The sequence below is a fragment of the Falco peregrinus genome, chromosome 13, assembly GCF_023634155.1.
Source record: "Falco peregrinus isolate bFalPer1 chromosome 13, bFalPer1.pri, whole genome shotgun sequence".
Taxonomy (NCBI): Eukaryota; Metazoa; Chordata; class Aves; order Falconiformes; family Falconidae; genus Falco; species Falco peregrinus.
This window is the reverse complement of record NC_073733.1, coordinates 5,894,800-5,916,670: the sequence shown is the minus strand read 5'-3', so window position 1 is coordinate 5,916,670 and position 21,871 is coordinate 5,894,800.

Sequence of the window (21,871 nt, the reverse complement as noted above, 5' to 3'; positions counted from 1 at the left end):
GCGATGGCGTTTGTCTCCCAGAGTACCCATCACGTGTGATGGAGCCCCGCTGTCCTGGGGATGGGCGAACGCCTGCCTGCCCCTGGGAAGCAGGGAACGAACGCCTTGCTTGGCTTTGCTTTTGCACATGGCCTTGGCTTTACCTATTGAACTGTCCTTATCTCAACCTGTGAGTTTTCTCACTTTTCCAGTTTTCTCCCCTATCCCAGCCAGGGAGAGGGACTGAGTGAGCAGCTGCATAGGTCTTAAGTTATCAGTGGGGGTTAAACCATGACAAACATTTGCTGGAGAGTTTTGTTGATCTAAAGAGGTGCTTGAAGGGGGCCTATTCTAAATACTAGTGTGAGCAGTTAAACCACAACAAGCCCTTAGCAAGAAATCTCTCAGATGCTGGCATTTCTGGCACTTTTTCAGAACTCTGTAGAGATGAGAATGCCTTGGGGCTTCAGCAGCTTTAATTTTGCAATGAATTTGACTTGGTGCCTTTCATGTATGTACCAATAAGACCTGTAGTAGAAACCTTAGAAGTTAATGAATAAGACAGGGAGATTTAGAGATTTGGGCATATAATTACTATAGCAACATGTGCTCTTTCTTGCACTACACCATGAGATCTTCCATTAGGCATGCTGCAGTAAACCAAATACATTACAGGTCACAAAACACAGCAATAAATCCTGCCCATATTAAATTGCAAAGTAATTAAAACTGGTATGGTATTTACATTTCAAATTCACTAATAATATCAGAAAAAATTCTGATTACAAGTACATCCAAATCAGCCTCTGTAGTGTTTCTTCAATTACTCCTAACATGAAGCCCTGCTTTTTCCAGCAGAACCAGGCATACAAAGGTTTTTATGTACATAAATGTGCAGCAGACTTTTCCTAAGGCTTTATAAAAGTTCCTTGCTTGGTTATATCCCTAATTCCACTGATATCTGTTAGTGAAATAATCATACATTTAAAGTCCACTCTGCAAAAGCCCACCAAAATGGGCAGCTTCACCTGATTCAGTTTTTGTAGAACACTAAACAGTACTATTTAAACTGCTTATTGGCAACTTGATTTTTTCATCTCTCTGTCCTACCTCCCTCCAGGGTCAATCCAAGAAACAATAAAAAGAAAACCTGGTGTAGCTCTTACTGCTACTGTACATGTATTTTTCAAGGGCCTGAGTAGTGCCAGACCTCATACTTCCACTGTGCTTTGCAAATAGAAAACCTCAATCCCCCAGAATCTTCCAGGTCAGAATCTTCCATTAGTGCTAAAACAACAACCAAAAGTAATGAATGCACTCCTATAAAACCTGACAAGACAATAGTGAAATACTCATTATTATCCCTGACTTACAGGGCAACCCAAGCCTTTAGTCATCCTTGTCTTAATATACTCTTACTCCAGCTAGTGAACAGTTTTCATTCTGTTTCTGAGTAAAGCCTCTACTACAGCTGATACACTGAAATTAAACTCAAGCTTTCATTACACATGTGGTAGATTTTATTATTCCATTGCTTTTCACATTGGTCACCTGGCAGCAGTTATGTATCCTCCTCAGAAACTGGGATGCAGCAATTAGATATCCTATGTTAGACAATGATATTGCTCAAAACCTGTGCTTGCACTCAGTGCAGCGACTCCCCAGTACATCACCAAGCCACTTTTAAAGAGCAGCCGACACCTCCCGGCAACCTATGAAAAATGTCCTATTTTGAAACAATTTTGCCTCTGCGTGATGTATGTTCTGTTTTTTGTTTCCCCTCGCTCTTCATTACTAACCACATTTGCATGAAAAATAGCATCTTCCTTCTTCAAAAAGTTCATCCACTCCTGCTGCTGCTTTTTTTTTTTCTCTGCACTTGAACTCATAATCCTCTCTTTGTGTAGCTACAGCAGGATGCTGTGAAAATGACTGTGGTAACAGCAAAGAGAAGAAAATGTATCTGCTGATGAGTTCTCAGGAGGAAGGCTGGGTGCCAGCGTTGCCCTTGGTAATCAGCGCAGAAAACAAATGGGCAGCTGCCAACATCTAAAATTTTGCCACCCTCAGTAGCGGTTCTCTGACTGTCAGCCGGGCTGGAGTTCCTGCAGGCGTGCAGCGCATCCATCTCCACAGCATCACACGCAAACCAAAGTAAGATAACCCCGGCCCCTTCTCCCAGGTGCTTCACTCAGAGGAATGATACAGATCACCAGGGTCTCTGGAGATGCCACCCCCAAGTCAAATACAAGTAGGCACCCTCACAGGTGTGCGAGACTACCAATGCAACACCTTTTCATCAGCATCCTCGCTCAAATGCTTTCAGAGACTGCTGCAGCAAGCATTTTTCTAACCCATCGCTTTTTATTCTGCAGACGTGGCTGACTGTTGCCTCTGACCCCTTTCCCCTCTGTGCCACGAGCCACCTGGTACCTGTGCAAACACCATTCTCCCATGCTGAGCCTCACCCTCTGAAGTGACCACCTGTAAAACCATCACACAGCCTCAGTCACTCTTCCCAGCTCCCTTTTTTAATTCCTCAGTGACTACAAAGAGGTACACAACAAGCAAGTCGCTACTGCTGGCTGATGCCACCCTGTGTTTCCCCTGTGCTGTTAGGACTGCATCCTTCAGTTGCTTCCTGCCCTAGGCTGTATCTTCTTTTGGGCAACCACCATTTTTTTGTCCACTGGGATTTTGGAGCATGAGTAATGCTCCAGCTCATTCTGGCACCAGAAAGAACACACAGAAATAGTAAGCAGGGATGAAACATGAAAAGCACAGGCATATGCTCATTTCACTCATCTCCCACTGTTTTTGCTGGTCTTTAATCCCTAAACATCAAGCCAAACAATGAAATTACGTTTACGGTGAAAAAAGATCTATGGGACTCAGTCCAGTCATTTTTCCTTGTGTAAAACTAATACACAAAAATGCTTCTATCACGGAGCCAGAGCACTCAACTTCCCAGGGAGAATGTTATTTCTGCTAGAATGTGGCCAAGGAAATTTACCCCAGCATAGAGGGAGCAAGAACCACCTACATGTGGGAAAAAATTAGCCCAGAGTAATGTAAGTGGTGCACAGACCTTGTGCTGGCCCTCAGCAGGGGCTGAATTTCTCCCAGCACGCCCATTCCCACGCAAAGATACAAAGCACATTTCTATGAAAGTGCCTGCCCCAGAGCATCACTACAGCCATCAAATTGCTATTCTCTGCTTTCCTTTTCCAGGATGCAATTACTCAGATTGCATTATGGCTCCAGAACAAAGTGTGGGGGGGGAAGTCAACAGGAACTACCGCATGCTGTAAATCTTCAAAAGACGCCTTTGTCAGTCACGCTGTGCTTTTTCCTGTCTTAGGAGGAGCTAGCTGCCGACTACCATGTTTTCCATGCCTCCCACCTTCTTATCAGAATTACTATAATCATTTGATTATTCCTTTCCATGCAGTGGACAAAAACATCAATCATTTTAACCAAATGTTTTAGGAAGTTAAGTTTAGCTTTCAAAAGGTGGCTATTTCCATGAAATATGTTATTACTCATAATGGCTTTAAACAGAAAATGTTTTCCCCAAATGCCTGAACGCAAGTTGAGAGCTCTTTCATCTTCTGGTGTTCACCCATTTTATTTTTTATACACATGGTGGGCTGTATTCATCCAAGCAGCTCTGCAAAATAGGAGGGATCCACATACAATGAACCTGATTTACTGAGCAAGCGTAGGCTCCTCAGATCCAATACAGCAGAGATGGAGGGGAGAGGGGAGCAGTGGCTGAAGTCCAGCCACCAGAAAAAGATAAAATACTGCAAATGGAGAGAGAAGAAACAAGGAAAGCCATACGTCCAAACATCTCTTTGTGAAATAATTACATCTGTGAATTAACAAAGCCATAAAGCAATCACGTCCCTAAGAGCTGAACTGTGTCTTTGTTCCTTCAGGTGAGGTGTGATTTCTGTAGCCGTAAAGTGGCCAGTGACACAGCGCTGGTGGATGCGAACGCGTCCTGTGCCACGGGGCTCCATCCAGCTCAGCCAAGCCACTTCATCTGGCTCAGCACAACCATTTTGCGGCTGGAAGGACTGAGGCCATGACGCAGGACAGGTCCCTGAGCAGGCTGGACATGAGCATAAAGCCAGGCATGCGAAGAAGCATGCCAGCAGGCAGAGATCCAGCACGCCGTCAGCCTAGCGAGCGTGGTCGCCTCCTGCGAATTTATAGAACTCCACTTGCTTTACCAAGGCCAGCTTAGGTGGTGGAAGTTGAGACTCCAGCTCTGCCCATGCCTTCCCACTAAAGTTTTCCTCTCACTGGTTATTACAGCAATAAACACAAAGGCAGAAAAGATACTTTAAGGAAAATCAATGTTTTTAAGATAAAACATGAATGTAATTCAAACAGCCTGAGTCAACTGCCTATAGTAAATTAAGTTTAAAATTTTAACAAACTGTCATGTAAAACTGGTGGTGTCTGACAAATCGAATTACGATAGTAATACATCACTCACAAAAGTATTATTGATAGTGACAGGAAGATATTGAATTTAAATTATTCATTTTTATTGATTAAACAGTATGTCTTCACCAGGAATGGGGCAAAACATCTGACAAACATTCGAGATTCATATTTTAGCTCCTGGAATAAAGAGCTGTCAATCCACCCATGCTGGGCTTTTGCATATTCCCCTGCAGTGGATCAAGTCAGCGTTAAAACTTCACACGTGAAGAACTATTCACCCACATTTTTTGCAGCAAAGACCGAGCTGGAAAACACACTTTCCCCTTCCAGGGACCATTTTAAAAGCTGTTTCTGGGAAGGTGCACAGGCCAGTGTCTACCTACGAGCAGCTGCCTTCCCCCACCCTGCAACTCAGGGCAGGCATCTGACACAGGTGGGGCACCTCGGCTCAGCATCAGCAACAAGATGCCACCCCCTACTGCTAATTCCCCTGGTCCAGTGTAGTTAGAAGATTTCAGCTGGAGACTGGACCTTCAAGTCATTCGACAAAGCCAGCCTGAACTTCATTCTCTGCCAGCAGCAGAGATATCCCAAAGAAAATGAAAGGAGTAATTGCTTTCCAAGCTGAAAGCCTGATCCAAGCCACACAGAGAACAGTGACCCTAAACAGCTCTAACACGTGTACCGAGAAGAAAAATAATCAGGGAACAGAAAATCAAGTTGGCTTCAATAACCAACATGCACTTCTTCCCCTCTTAGCCATTACCTGTAAAAGTCCTGGGGACTGTTAATTCATTTAAGCTCCCTAGTTTCCTTGGCCAACTTCTGTCCTTTGAGGTTTTCAGTACGATGGCACTGAACATCACGTGTATAATGGGAAAAGAGACCTATACCTGCAAAAAGGGTGTAAGCAACAGCATAAATTTTAAAACTTCACCCAGCCCAAAACCAAGCAACAATCTCCTAAGAGAAGGAGGCTTCTTACATCCAAACGTCTGCTTTTTATACATTTTACAGACTTTCAGCCATGGTAGCTTTCACATGCCCATAAAATCCCAAGCCTTCCCCTACTACAAGAGAGGGAATGTCAGGCTGAGAGTTTGGATATGTTTGTGCTGTTAACATTTTTGCTTATCTGCACAGTCTTAGGGGCTGAAAGAAAACAAATCAACATACATATACATCTGGGTGATCTTCATGCATGATGAAGGATTGCAGAGCTGGTGGGTAGAGTCTTCAGCTTCCTGTAGGAACTCACCCTCACATCAGTGCATGGGGAATGAAGCCATCTTTCCATATGTAGATACTGGATACTGAGTAACCTACTCATGGACTGTGCACATCATTAACATGTACGTGGATAAATGTCAAATAAACCTTTCATCATCACAACGTATTTTCAGTGAATCTGTACAATTTGAAGTTCTATTGCTTTTGTCTATGTCACAATGTAATAACACAATGCTACAATGCCACACTTTGGGCTGAATAATCTTACTTAGCTATATGTGACTAGTTTTCCCTTAAAACGTTCAATTTGAGTCCTCATAGCTTGAGCACACATTGTTAGCAACAATACTATCATAAGATTAGCCAGTCATTAAAAAGAAATTCTATTATTATTCCAGACTGGCAAAATTTGCATGCAGGTGCCAATGAAGAGAAGGGTTTGCGTTTCCACACATTTAGGATCTCAAGCCCTGATCAGTATTAGCTTTTGGCAAGCCGACAGAGCAGACTGCTCGCTGCATGTGGTGGAGCCCAAGGCACAAGCAATTCAGTAGCTGGTCCCAGGACACACAGCCCAACATGTCCAAAACAAGTCTGGGAAATCAGTCTTACCATTAGCCAGTGGTTCTTCTCATGTTTAATGTTAATGTTTAATTTCATCTTCCAAAGGAAGGTATTCATTCCTGTCCTGAATTGTCAAGAGGGAATGGAAATGTAGTGCAACAGCTATGTGTCAATGAAATGTTGCACTGGAGCATTAATACAGCAGCAGCACACTTTATTCTTTTCCCTGGTCTGCAGAACAAGATAGATATAAAGAAGATTATATTAAAGAAAAGTTCTACAAAGTTAAGTCAAACTTGTTTAGATGCTAGGCTGATGTATGGGTCTTTTTCAGGAAAGAAACTCTTCACCTGCCTCCCATTGACATTTTTATTTCTTTTGCATGAAGAAAAAGTGTCTTTGGGTACAAGAAAGTTCAGACTACTACCTGGATTATTTCCGTCTACTTGAAATAAAAAGGGATTTGTTTTATATACTTGACCTTTGATAAACTACTGTATAATAAATCCTTTTCATTTTCCTCTCCCTGCTGAATGTGTATTTGGGCCAGTGTAAATACAGCACCTTTCAGCAGCTCTGAGAAACTTCAACAAGAGACCATGCCAAATTAGTTTGTTCCTGGCATTACTGTGCCCTTGTTTAAAAGCCCTCTGTGATCCATCAGAGAAATACATCAAATAAAGAACCTCAATGTTTAAATTATTCAAGCCACTCTACCAAAAAGCAATGAATCCAAGATGTTTCAATACTTCCTAACACCTTAACATCTACTTTAAATGTCCACTTATTAAAAGACCTGGTTTTGACACGTTACAGCTATTCAACGGAAAAATTCTGAACCGTGAAATCAAGTGGAGCTTCTCAGTCCCAAACTCCTACCACACAACTCATTCTCTTCAAACCAAATACACAGTGGCAACCTATAGGAAAGGCTTTGGATCAATCCCCAAAGTCTACAACATTGGAATAAAAACTGGGACAAGATTTCTGGGTACCTATTTAAATCCAGAGGCTAGACCCTCTGTTTTTCAGGGAACACTGAATGAAATCTGGGTCCCTCGACTTCCAGTCACTGCAGGCTCCCACTAGCAAGAACTTATCACATACACGGCTGAGTTACACCATCACGTTGGTCATGGCAGAAGACATTGCTCAGGAAGCTTAAGAAAGGACAGGTAAGATGTTTTTCTGCTAACAGGTGGATAAGAGAGTCTGTAACTGCCAAGAGGGCTGATCAAAAAAGATGGGATTTGGGAAGACAGCAAAGAAGTTGCATCCTATTCCTCCAGCTGAGAGAAATCTCTTTATTTCCATGGTGACAAATTTCCAGGCATTTCTGAATGTCTGATTTTCAGCAAATATGAAAAAGAATCTAATCATGTTGATAATCCCCCTTTTATCTTCTACCTAACCCATAACTGCCTTGTGTTGTCTCCCACACCATCTTGTAAGAGAACACCAGCAAGCCCTTCCTCTGCAAGATTGTTCTGCTACCTGCTAGTTACTATTTCCTGAATCTTTATATTTCTGTGAAAAACAATGAATTTCAGGGAAGAGACTATAGGAAAACAATTATAGATCATTTTCTTAATTATTCAATGAACTCAGCTTCTATTGGTTCTATGGTTCTGCACATCTGTCCTATTTTTCAATGATCAATGCTAAAAATAAAAGCAGCTCTCCAGACCCTCAGGAAGTAAGTCCTATGCAGATAACCACAATTAAAATGCCATAAACCTGCTGGGTGCAGCTCTCAGATGCAGAACTGTCCAGCTGAAAACATTCATATAGTCCAGCTATGTCAGTGTGCCTCTAATTACATCATTTTATACAAAATTTCTGAAAAGATCAACTTTATCTTAAGTTCAGGCGAGTGAATAAGGCAACCTGAAAACATTGAACATTATTACTTCCGTACTGCTCCTCTTAAGCAGTACATGCTGTCCAGCCTCTGTAATAAGCTCATAGCCACACAGTTTGGGCTCTAAACTGCTCTAAATCAAGGCAGAAAAAAATGCAGTAGATGACTTCAGAATGCAAATACCTGGAAGGACCAAGGCTGTATAGTCCTACCACCAACTTTCTGTTTTGCTTTAATCGCTGCACGTTACCACTTCCAGTTTCCTTAGTGTCATCTGCTATTTCTACCGTTTTTATTTTTTCCCAGCGATAAGAGACTTTCCATCACACAGAACTATTTCCTAGACAGCAGCAGCTGCTCTGTCTTGCACTATGTGCTCTCTACAGCCACTGAGAGCTGCAGGTCTCTGCGCCAGTTGGGGCTTTACCTTCACTGCCAAAACCCAGCACTGCTTTAATGCAGTATAACTCCACTCTGGTGGAGACTCGGTTCTGTCATTTTATCAGGAGGAAAACTGCAGGGAGGCGAATACAGCACTGACCTCTCCCAGTGAAGACCAGCCCCGCCATGTCTCCATTAGGATTTTACAGCAGAACAGCTGATGCATGCAGAGCTTGTGCAGGGCACAGGTGAAGGAGGCAGCTGCCAGGATGCTGCCTGTAGGAAGGGGCAGCCTGTTTGCTTTGCATTTGCCAGAAGAGCCTGAGATGGACTGTTTCAAACCTGCATAGCCTACTGCTCTGTGAGAAGAGGCAGAGACACACAGGGTCGGCACAGGGGACAGCTCAGCCCCGCTACAGCCACCACATCCTACCCCCAGCCCTTGGGACCCTTCTCACTAGTGTCTGATTCCACTTCTCTGTGCCAGCCCTATACCACCTGTTTTCCTTCCCTCCTCCTTTGGAAGCTGGGGTCCCTTCTCCAGCAAGCTGGAAAACAAGAAGAGAATAGTGAAGAATGCTGCTTCTGCTGGAGCTGGAGGGCTGGAGATAGGGGAACATAAAAAGCAGGGTTTCTGCAAGTCCCAGCACAAGATGGAGGGAGAAAGGGGACCCCAAATGTGGAAAGAAGGGAAGTGAGACTCCCTACCCAAGCCCTGCAAAAACCCAGTCCCCCCTAGCACCCTGTTCTTAGGGGGAACCTGTCTATTGCCACTGCAAAACACAGTCCCTCTGGCCAGGGAGCCATGAGACAGCTGTGCTCGCACTGCGCTGACAGCAAGCACAAGCCACGTAAACACCTTTTCTGACAGTGAAAGTATAGCTAACGCTATTCTTATTTAGAAGCATAAGTGTAAGCGTTGTGATTGGAAAGCACCAGCAGTAAATGACTTGCCAGCCTTCCCTGCGCGTGGCAGCAGCAGTGCTGGAACGTGACTTCAGGAGCCCCGAGCGCTGGCTACAGGCTTTAGCAAGCAGAGTGGCTCCCTTGTGCCTGCAGCAGGGCTAGCACTAGCCACGTTTGCACCTGGGGAGGCTGGATTTGCCAGTGCACAAAACAGGGGAACAGGGTTTGCTTTACTTTCATCTCTGACACCTGTGCTGCAAACAATATACCTCACCTCTAAGGTAAAAGCAATGTGAAATTCAAGCTGCCATAAGCAGCCCGAGCCGATGAAGCTGCAAGGGCCGTCGTGCCAAACTGAGGATGAGAGAGAGAAACCCCTGGTCTCCCCCTGCCCGTGCTGACCCTACAGCAAACCCTTACAGCAATTGCAATGCTCAGGTCCGAGGCTGGTGCAGAAGAGTGGAGAAGACCGAGCCACTCCCCCACGGAGGCTGGAACAGCAGCACTTGAGTCTCACCATTGGGGCTTCGGATTCAACTTCGCACAAAACCATCGAGAAAATCTTGAATTGAGGTAAATAGAAAAGTGGCTTTGCCTGAGTACAGACAAAACAATATTCTCTACTGTTGTGGCCACATGCTGAGTTTTGGCAATTATTAGCTGGGAAAAGGCAGTAAATTGTTTTGGAAGATAAAATTTCTGGAGATTCCACCATTCTTTCAAATGGATCACATGAAATTGCTTTTGAATCCACATGACACTAAAGACAAGGGAATAGCAAGCACTGCTAAGAAAACTAAATGACAGCTCATCCACTTCTAACAAATTCTTGTTGCTGATGGAGATACACATGAATTTAGCCGAAAGTTATTTGCAAATAATGTCTATTTCTGAGGTTGTTTTGTTCACCATCATTTCTCTTAATTATTTCTGACACATTCCATATCATTTATGGCCCCCAATGACACTGGGAAATTAACTCTGAGTCTTCTTTAAAGAAAACGTGACAAGCAACAGAATTAAATGCTGCACATTTGTATTAGAGCACCCAGGCATCTGAGGCAATCAACCAGTGCATGCAGTGACATGGTGGGAACAATATACAAACACCTCTGAGGGACAAGGGCATCCTTAACCAGAATTTGCTCATTCGGTCTCCCCAATATCCTTGTCTAAAAAAACAAGGGAGCTCCTGAACTTCCAAGAAATTTCTATCAGCCCATGCTGATAGAAAGCCAGTCCTAGCACAGCTTGCGCAAGGGTCTTACAGAAGGGAACAGAAACAAACGTCCCTTCTTAAGGAACTCTCACCCAAAATATCTGTCAGCCTGGAAGTGTATGAAAGGTCCAGGTGGCCCAGAACGGGAACAAAATGCCAGCCCTCACCCACCCTTTCCCCCAGCATTTGCCCACGCTCCCTACAACACAACAACTACATACGGTATTTTTTGAGCCGTGCAGGAATTCTCTTAATACAATCAGTAGCTTCAGATAGGAGCATCCATGACGTACTTTGGAAAGTTAATGAAATCTGCCCAGCAGAAAAGCTGCGAAATTGTTGTCCTTCAGCTGTGTCATATTTATTCTCCAGGGCTATTTCCTTTTCAAAGCAGTGTGTGGGCAGGAATAGCTTTCCTTCTTGTGGCAGGTGCAGGTAAACTTACAATCCAGGGGCAAGTTTATAACAGGGATTTGGTACTAAAAGATAGGAAGTGGAAATTAACTCTTACTGGCTTCAAATCCACCTAAGTTCCTTTAGGTCTCTAAATCTTCTAATTATGTGCACCTGCAGGCCAGCCTGGGTGGGACACCAAGGTCTCTGCTGGGAAAAAAAAAATAATAAAAAGCTGCTTCTTAAGCAGGCTTTCTTCAAAGGCACCACTACTGTCCTGAACAGGTCTCACATTTCACTAGATCTTAACACCAGCTGGGCAGCTTCTTTTAAAGTCCATCTCTTCCCACAGAGAGTGGTGGAAAGATCACCGGACAGAGGGCAAGACACCAAAATATGCTCTCTCTTCACATTCATTTGAAGTTGACTGGCTTAACTCCCTGTTTTATCTGCAAGCTGCAAACGTTTCCGCAAGCAGATTGGTATGCGCATAGGTGTCTGGAGAATAGTTGTTCTTCAGACACATTTGAACAAAAACAAGGCAGTATTATGCACAGATCAGAGACTCTGCAGCTCATCAGCACCTATTATCACCAAGTAAGAAACTGCAGACAGACAGACAAACAGATGTAGCTAGCCAGGTACCATGTGCTTCACACCACATGGTGACACTTGACGAGTGGTTGGAGCAGATCAAGGGGGGGTCCACAACAGAAATGCAACCATTATATCCGTAGCGACAGACAGCTGCCATGGAGAAACAGCTGTTTCATGAGCATCATGGCATAGCCTCATTACAAATTTTTCCCCTTAAAAATTCTTTTTTTTTTTTTTTTCTGTAAAATTTCTATCTTGCTGAAGCAGCAAATCTCATGCTACCAGGCAGAGCAGTCTAGTGGTCTGCTAACAAGATTTCAGTACCAGTACTAACGTGTTACGAATAGTAGAAGGAAATTCTCTGTTCATCAAATCACAGCCTTAGATAGGTTTCTACAAATAACCTCGTCAACTACTGAATGATTTGTAAAGGGGTTATAACTAATAAAAGTTACAAGGACTAAATTCACAGAATGTTATGAATTGGTCTGATAGCACTTGATGACACTCAACAAGCAAACTGGCCACATTAAAAATGGATGAAGCCACTGTCATAGAAGAAGAATAGTTTAGGTTGGAAAAGACCTTTAAGATCTTCGAGTCCAATTATTAACCCAGCACTGCCAAGGCCACCACTAAACCACGTGCCTAAGTGCCACATCTACATACCTTTTTAAAACCTCCAGGGATGGTGGCTCAACCACGTCCCTGGCCAGCCTGTTCCAATGCTGGGACCCACCCAGTGAGCCAGGGCTGCTGGCAAGTGATGGAGAGCGGCTCAGTGAGTGCCTCCACCAGCTCCCTCAGTGCCCTCGGGTGGATCCCACCCAGCCCCAGAGACTGTGTGTGTCTGTGTGGTGTAGCAGGTCACTGACCATTTCCCCTTGGATTATGGGGGCCTCAGCCTGCTCCCTGCCCCTGGCTTCCAGCACAGGGTGCCGGGCACCCCGAGAACAGGGGCTCTTACTATTAAAGACTGAGGCAGAGATGGCATGAAGTACCTCAGCCTTTGTCACTGTGTTTCCCCCCACATCCAATAAAGGTTGGAAGTTCTCCTTAGCCCTCCTTTTCTTGCTAAGTATTTATAGAAACATTTTTTAATTGTCTTTTATGGCAGTACCTAGTTGGGCTTTGGCTCTTCTGATCTTCTCCCTGCAAAATCTCACAACGCCCTTGTGGTCCTCCTGAGCTGCCTGCCCCTTCCTCCACAGGTCATACACTCTGTTTTTGCCAAGTTCCAGCCAAAGCTCTGTTGAGCCAGGCCGCTCTTCTTCCCCACTGGCTGTCAGCACAGGGGACACCCCACTCCTGCACCTTGAAGATCTCCTTGAAGAACGACCGACCATCCTGGACCCCTTGGCCCTTCAGGGCTGCCCCCGCCAGGCTCCTCAACAGGCCAAAGTCTGAGTCATCCCACCATATTTTCCTGTTGAAGCAAAAGAACGGGCAAACGAATAAATGTTGAGAACTCTTCCACTTTTTATGATTAACTTGATCATTTGATAGCCAGATCAGACCCATAAATGGGAGCCCTGATATGATTAAAATGGCCACTAAAAGGTTAAGGGCTGCTTAATTGTCTTACAAGTCAGCATAAGATTTAAAAGCGTCACAATATGAAGGATGAGCATTAGGAGATACATGGAATAGGAGTTAGGCTGGCCTTTCAAGCAGCATATCAGGCCCTGAAGACAAGGACTTGGCACAGGCATGGATGCGACACACTAGCTTTCTGAGAAGACACGATCTGTAAGGACCCTCCATACCCACATTATATTAACATCTATCTTTTCCATCCGGTTCTACGTCTGCAATATTAAGGAGACAATTACTTATCTACCTTTGCAATGCACTGGGAGAATTATTAAATGCAAACCACCATGCAGTCTTCAGGTAGGAGATGGCAACAAACATCTCCGAAGTACAGGCAACAGGCAGAAGAAAAGCAGAGGTTTTAGCATTTTTAATTTATTGACTAGCAGGGAGAGATATTATGGGTGTCTGAGTGCAGATGGAATAGCTGCTTCAATCCATTGGTATAACTGTCAGCACTGAATCCAAGCAAAGCGAAAAATGTGACACCTCTCAGCCAAACTTAATAGGAATATAAATGGGTTGAAACAGAATTGCAATCAGGTCTACAATTGAAATGTCTAGATGCTTAGAAAAAAATTACTTATTGTGATAACACAATAAGTGTGATATGAACCAATAAGTCACCAAAGTTGTCACTGTTTAAGAGATAATTTAAAAATATATAGCTTTGCAGTTGTTTGGAAGTATGTCATGAATTGGTTTTTTTATTACTCCTGACAGCCAGTATTTTGTGTAGGCTCAGAGAAATTTCACGTTTATTTCAGATTCATTATCCTAAATAAATCATAAACTTTCATGCTGCTTAGTTATCTAATGAGCAAGTGTACATATAAAACAAAAGGCCAGACTGGCCCTTCAATGCACCAGCAATTGTTTTTGTCCCCATTTTAAGTAAAAGTTTAAATCTACTTACGTAAATCATTAGAAACATACCTGAAAATCAAAGCAATACTTTTTTCTTTCTGCAGAAAATCTGGCACAAAGAAGTTGCTTCAAATCAGGAGGGACACAAGCTGCAGTAAGGCTGGAAGTACACACAAGAAATCAGTCATGTGTAATTCCCCATCCTTAACACAGAACCCACTAGAACATAATCGTTCCTGACTCATCTTTGCCTAATCTAATGTCCTAAAAAAATCCTTCATCATGTAGATTCCTTACCTAGATGAGCTATTCCAATGCTGCGGCAACATCTCCGCCTCAGCTTGCCAAATTGAAACACTTAGTCTTGTGTCGGGCTCTAAAATTACTAGCTTTAAAAAAAAATAAAATAGTTTTTTGAGTTCTTTCACTTTCAAATTTAGTTTTTCAACCCTGAAGGTTTCTATTTCCCAGCCTTTCTGAAATATTACTCCTTTTTTAACAGAAATTGATCGCTTTTCATAATCATCTGAGTCTAGATGCTGGCACTTAGGAAGCAAAAATATATACCGCTTCCAAGGGTTGGCATTATTAATGTAATTTCTTGCAACCAGGGTGGAGGAAATAATAGTCCCTTGCCCTTTAACCTCCCGGTGCCCAAAAACTTGTGCAAATGCTGCCCTTTGCATAGCGTTCAGCTGGAGCCGGCCAAGGTGCCCCTCCCCAGCCTGCAGCCCCCCTCAGCTCCCTGCTCCTCCACAGCACCCTGCTCCCGGTTCACTGTGCCCTTTGCTACTGGGTTCCGTGCTGCTGCTGGTTTACTTTTCTCTTTCCCTCCCGACCTTCCACCTCCTTTAAACACATTGATCCAGCAAGTATTTATCTGGTCCTTTGCTCCATCTGCTGCTCAAATATTAAACATGAAAAAAAGCCAGAGCCCCTGGGCTAAAGGAAAAATGCTATTTAGGGTGTGCTGCTACTGCTCAGTTCACCTGCATTACCAACCTAAAAAGAAAAAAAAAAAAAAAAAAAAAAGATGCTTTGCAGAGGATTTCAGGTATTCGAGATTTAACTTTACTTTCATTTGGACAAAAAAGGAAAAAAAGGCGGGGGGGGGGGGGGGGGGGAGGGAGAAAAAGCCAAAATTCTTCATGGGAAAGGGGGAATTGGGAAAGGGGGAATGTATTGTGGTTTGGGGGGTTTATTCCACATACGCATGGGCAGGATAGCTATTGCCTTGGTACGAGCAGAACCCTCCCACGCTGGTTCTGTGCCACAGCAGCTGGTGGAGACGGGTACCCACACAGGGCCCAGTGCTGGCTGAGCGGCATCAGCCCCTTCCTCCTCCTCCTCCTCCTGAGCCCTGCACTTCAGGAGCTGCCCAGCCCCAGCTGTTGTTACCTCTCCAGCAGCAAGCACACAGCCACAGCCACCCCACGAACACGAGCTGACACTTGGCACAGCCACCTGCATCACAAAACCCACAGACTGCCCCGCGGGGCCGCAGGGACCATGTCCCCATGCCCACGCCTGTGCTTGGATGGTTTCTGCCATGGGCAATGGGACCGCCTGGTATTTGCCAAACTCTTTATCCCTTGCCCAACCCTGCAAAACCCCGTTCTGCATTAAAATCAGCAAGACACCAGCCTATGCAGCAACCGCTGAGGAGTGAGCCTTGCTCGAAAGAAGCCTGTCTTTTAGATTTCAGGTGTGTGCTGGTGGCAACAGAAGCATGAAGGACTCGCTGCTGGGAGCAGGAAAGTGAGCTTCCAGTAAAAGGGGCAATGGAAGGGGCCCAGGGCCGCTGCTCAGGGCTGTGTCTCCTGAAATTACCATGATACTGACTTTTTGCTAATATTTTTTTCCATTCTCTGTCAGGCAGACTGGCATATATTTTATTTCCCATTCATTTGACCCAAACAGAAATACACCTGCTCGTGGTGACAGCCATCAGCACTTTGCTCTGGGCCAGTTCAGGACCAGCCCCAGGCTCCCATGGCCTCGGTGACACTGTCCCTGGCCCAGCAGGATGGTGCCCCCCCGATGGACACACAGCAGCTGCTGCCTTGCACAGCAGCCTCACACGGGCTCAGCCCATGAAAGAGTAAAGATTTCAGGCATCCAAATCATGCAGCACCAGGTCATCTAATGGAAACGTAGTTTAGGTAGAATTAAATATCTGAGGTCAGTTCAGCAAGATAAAAATGTACTTGGAAACCTGCAAATACTTCCTTTTGCCATCTCCCAGTTTTCCAGAACTTCTTTGATCCTATGCCAGATTACATTTTACAAAGATTATTTTTTTTCCTCCAGTTTGTACATTTTTGTTTTCTTTATTGATTCAGGAAATGAAGCAGGGGAACAGAGCAGGACAGAGATTTGCCTTTTCTGTCCCAGATTGTGGCCCCAGCACTCCCCAGTTTTTGGTTCACAGAGATTTATGCAAAGCAACTTCATTCTTCCTGAAGAAAACCTTGGTAAGAGATGTTGCTTTGGTCTTCAGGGGAAGAAGCAGCTCTATATATTTACCACTTCACCAGGATCGCACACCACAGGTGAATTTTAGCCACCCTTTGTGCACATATGCTTCTCCTGCACGAAAGGCTGTGAAAGTTTAGTCTCAGCCTCATGCATCACTGGTCTGACCCACCGTGCGCTGAAACCAGTGGGCATGCCTCCACAACACCGAACCCCGACACCCAACTGTCCTCCTCTAACCAGGCTAAAAACAACAGAGCTCTGGGATGAAGCAAGATATAAATGGATACCAGGCAATAAATCACTGTAACAAATAATAACAAGAGAAGAAAATGGGGATTTCAAGTCAAGCTCCAGATTTATCAACTATAGAGGTAAAAGATCTAGCAGCTGTGCAGAAACAAATGGGTATGATTGACTGCTTTGTTCCATTTGCAGATAAACTTTGCAATTGTAGCTCCAGCTAAATAATCATGCAGGAACAATGAAACAGCAAAACACCAAAGTTACGACACACAATAGAAGATGGAAGTTGATGCAGCAGGGCTTTGCCTCCTCCTTTTGGCAGTACTGTCAAAGTTGCATAATGATTTAGAAAATAATGAATACATAACTAAAACTGTGTCAGAATAAGCAAGAAGGGAAAAACCATGGGTTTGTTACCAGTCTCTCTCTCTTCTAATTGCTGAATTTGATAGCTTTGCATTTCTTAGCGGGCAACACAGGGGAAGGGGAGGGGAAAAATGTTTTATTCAGCACTCAGTAAACGCACTGCAGCTTTGTACTGACGTGGCTCTCAGGACAAAAGCACTCCACCGTGCCATCAAGCAACTGAACCTCCAGTCCTGCCTTGTTTAAAAAAACAAACCAAGTGAGATGCCCCTTCTCCCAGTCAAATGACACATTAGTTGCTGTCACTGTTGTCAAGTTTGAGTCATAATGATAGCATTACAGCTAGTACAGCCTGCAGCCAAACCAAACAGCATCAGAAAGGGAGGCTGCCAGAAAGGTGCAGTCACAACCTGATCTGCCTCGTGAGAGGAATAATGTTTTTTGCAAGAGATACTTCCCAATGAGCTATGATCTTAGAAAATTGCCCTGAGAAACACCAGTCCCTTTCTGACCAGTCTCCCCTTTATTCTATGGATACAATAAATCAACCTTCACATCCGTGGCTGATAACAGTATTTTTCTTCGTCAAGCTGAGACCATACCAGGCTTTTTCTGTCATTCTCAGCCCGTAAGAGGCCGTACTCTTCGTGCTGGTTTGACACAGTCTCTTGTGGGAGGTTTCCAACTTCCCATGCTGCCATCCAGCTTTCACCTTGTAGCTGAAATGCGTAACAGCTGCAATACAGAAACAAGGACATGGCACACAACATCAACCTTCACAGGGCTTCTTTTCGCCCAGATAAAATCAGGGATATGTCCCGATAGGATTACTGTCCTGCCACGCAATCATTGTTGTGAACAGTTTCATTTAAAATTCATTTCATAAATTTTCATCTGCTTCCCTGAGCTCTTTCTTCCAGCATTTTCGATTCCATCAGACTGTTTCAACTCACATTAACAGGCAAATTCTTTCCTTTCTGACAGGTGAAGCACTTGTGTTATGTTTGTTTGCTGACAAACCAGAGCTTACACTCAGGTTTCCATGCCCCCGGCAAACAGCTGCCCAAGTCCTGTCCCACCACTAACGAGCCCGCGGGTCCATGGAACTGGCAGGGACCAGCCTCATGTCTCAGCATCGTAACAAGCTGCAGCAGCAACAGTACCTCGTCAGAGAATCTGTCCCACCAAAGCTCATTAAGGGAAAATAAGCAAGGAGTGCTGGGGAAGGATCTTGTCATTGTTAATAATGTCAGACCCATTTCTGCCTTGTCTTTTCATGTTAACATTTTCAGGAGAACATGGAGGAGTCACACTTGACAGGTCCTAGAGTACCTTTGATATCCTGATCAAACTCGGCACCTACTACTTCATCTCTGGAGTAAATGATCTTTGGAGCTCACATAAAATCTACATACACTAATATGTGATGTGTTTTTGTATCTATTTGATATGTATGATTCTGTTCAGTTGTATATGGACACACAGCTACCTATTCCCCAGCCTGTTTTGATATCCAAGGGGATTTTCAGGCAAATTCCTACTAGGCTGGCTTCAAGGGCAGCACTTCCCTGCACTATACCGAGCCACAGCAGCTATTCTGAACAGCTGATCGGTCTGTCAAAGCACTGGGGTGACCCTTGCTAGCCAGTTACACAGACTGGCTCTTTTCCTTTTTCCTTTCTGACAGATAAATTAACGAACATATAAAACACAGAAGTTTTCCTTTGAAGTCATGGGTAGACCATCCACGCACCACAGCAAGCTCTTCTATTTGGATACCTTTCTCTCGTGAGCCTCGAGACTACTTCTCTCTCTCAAAAACCAGGTTCCCAGTGGATACATGGTTATGGTGATACACAATCCACTCCTAAACACAGCTCCCTGCGTTATTTCCCCAGCTCACGTCTCCTGGGCAGCATGAGAAGTACCAGCTCTGTAAGGTTTGCCAGCTCACTGATGATGGCCTTCCCCCTAATTTAAGATTTTTATCCCAGACTCCGTGAGCCACACTGAGTTCCCTGTGGTTTGAAATGACGCCTGTCTGGCCCCACCGCCTCCACCACACCAAGGGGATGCAGCAGGGCGGTGACCCGCAGCATGCACCGCAGCATGCACCGCAGCAGCTGCAGCCGCTCAGCTGGATGGATGGCTGGGAGCACGCCTGCGCCAGCCTGCAGTGTGTTTCTGACAGAACGCACAGAGAGAATTCTTCAGTGAAAATACTGCCACACCAGTGTTAGCATTTCTAGCAGGTGCCACTAGCCCCGGGTATAACAGCCTCCTTCCCTCACAAGGATGCCTGAACACACCCGGACATGCTGCTGTGCATCCCGCTGCGCTCAGTAAACAGGCTTCAGCTACTGCGCAGACTATAAAAGATTTTTGTTGTCAATCTCCCGTTATTTTTGCTGCAGATGTAAGGAAAGGTGGAAATGGGCCTTGTTTATTTAACGAGCACATCCAGCAGTCTCAAAAGGTGCCAGTCCTACAGCCTGCAGCCCCCATGCCTCCACAGCTCGAGTACTTGCAACATGCCTTTCCAGGCACCCCACCTCCCCCCCCCACCAGCTCCAGTAGGCAGGACACAGGAGAAGGTGCCTGCTCCCACAGGCACTGCGAGAGCTGTACCTACCTACTGATTTCTGGTGCATTCAGCGACCTGACTTAGAGGAGGTCTCCCTAAGTTACTCCAAGTCATGTATTTCCTAAGCTTTGCCACCGGAGCTCCAGAGGGTGATGTTTTCCCTTGATGCGGTGATTTGCCCACAGGGAACTCATCTGAAATCTCCTCCCAGACCCAAGACAGCACCAAGCACACTAACTAGATTTAATCCAAAACCTGAGGTCTGCCTATGGGGTTCCTCAGGGGTGGCAGCTCCAGCTTCCCCACGCACTCCCTGCCTCCAGCCATCTCACCTCCGTTGTTCTTTAGCTACCAAGAAGCCCGGATTTCTGATGCCAGCTGCCCAGAAGTCTCAAATATAGTGGAACCATCTCCCCATCCTGCTTATATTACAAAACAAATTAGAGATATTGAAGTGAAGTGTGTTAATCCTGTAATTATCATGGTAATAATGAGGCAGTTTAATGATCTTGCTAATTGTCTGTTCAGCGAGACTGGATTGGAAAACATTCCATACCCCATCCACCCTTTTAATTCTGCTTAAATCAGATGTTCCCTGTAAGTGAAAAGTTCTGACTATGTGTATGCTACCCCATCACCAAACAAGCATTTTAAAATCGCTGCAGGTCTACTCAAAGGTCAAGTATTATATTGTAAACAATGTCTACGTGGCCACAGTCAGTAGCTATTCAGCTATATATTAATTCAGACAAGATTGCCAGAGGAAGTAAGAACAGAAATAAAACATCTCCATCAGGACTAAAATTTTGCTTATGGATTGCCTGTTAAGGGTCTTGAAATTATCATTGGAAATAAACTGCCTGAAAGTTGTATCTGCCTAATCAACTCCCTCTCCCGTTTATTCTGCAGCAAAGCAGCATCCTCAGCGTGTCAGCGTGCAGCTCAATACAGGTGCTGGCCCAGAAACCACCTGCCATGCCCCAGGAAACTTCCAGCGCCAGCTCATGCTCCTCTTGGGAGTAAGGCAGGAGCCCCTACGTGAGTTGTCAGACACTCATTAAAAATGATCTTTCAAAATGAAAATAACCAAGAACAGGTACAGAGAAAAGTTGTTAGCTACTGCAAAGCACATACTTCCAGTACATCAGCTTCCCTGCAGGAGTTGTCATGCATATGCTAATCCTGGAGTAAACTGAGAGTAATTTAAAGCACTGAAGCAGTAATTTACCCCACGTTTACCATAATGCAGCAGATACAGCCATGTTCTCCCTGCCAGTGCTTGTCCAAACACCCACACCTCATCTTTGCAGCACTCTGTTATAAAAACAGGTGAACTAGGTGTACCTGCAATAGGTAAGATTTACCAAGCATCTCAATGTGGAAATCCCATTTGGAGGTTGACACCTGTGTTTCCCCAGGCAAACGATTGCATGAGAAGTAAAAAAAGAATGAAGTGTGGTCGGTCCATTTATCCAAACACACGTCTCTGATCTGACCTGAGGCACCTGGTGGAATGTCCTCCTGCTACCAGCCATCTCTCCCTGCGGAGGGGGACTCCCTACCCCTTAGCCTGCCACTCCAAAGCAAAGGTGACTTGTCACCACACCTGCTAATAACAGTGCTATGAGCAGCCATCCAAAACTCAGAGGCCAGATTGAAATTGAGATTAAACCAGCAAAGTTCTACCATTCAGAAAACACAGTGATTTACCAGCCGTTGAGGACCCAGCAAACCTTGCATCACGTTGCACAGGCAAACATCCTGACGCACAGAGGCTAAAATGCCCACCACTGCACGGAACAGACAAAAATCTTTTCCTGTAACTGCATCTTGGTGCTTAGCACCTACCAGATATTGTTTCTAGTACATTTGACACGCTACAGAAATAATGAATAGTAATTAGAATTAATCATTGCAAGTTCCAGTGCAATTAACAGCAGTGTTTAGCATGCCAATTATTTATGAACACAGAAGTGACATACTGGATCAGCCCAAAGATTTAACTAACCTACTGTCCCATTTCCAATAATTGCCAGCAGCAAATGCCTGGAAAGATGGATGCGAGAGCAAGGCAGGCATCAAGCAGTGCTTTCCCTAAACACTCCTCCAGCCTCCACTGACTTGCAGCTCAGGAGTCTCCCGAGCCAGGTAC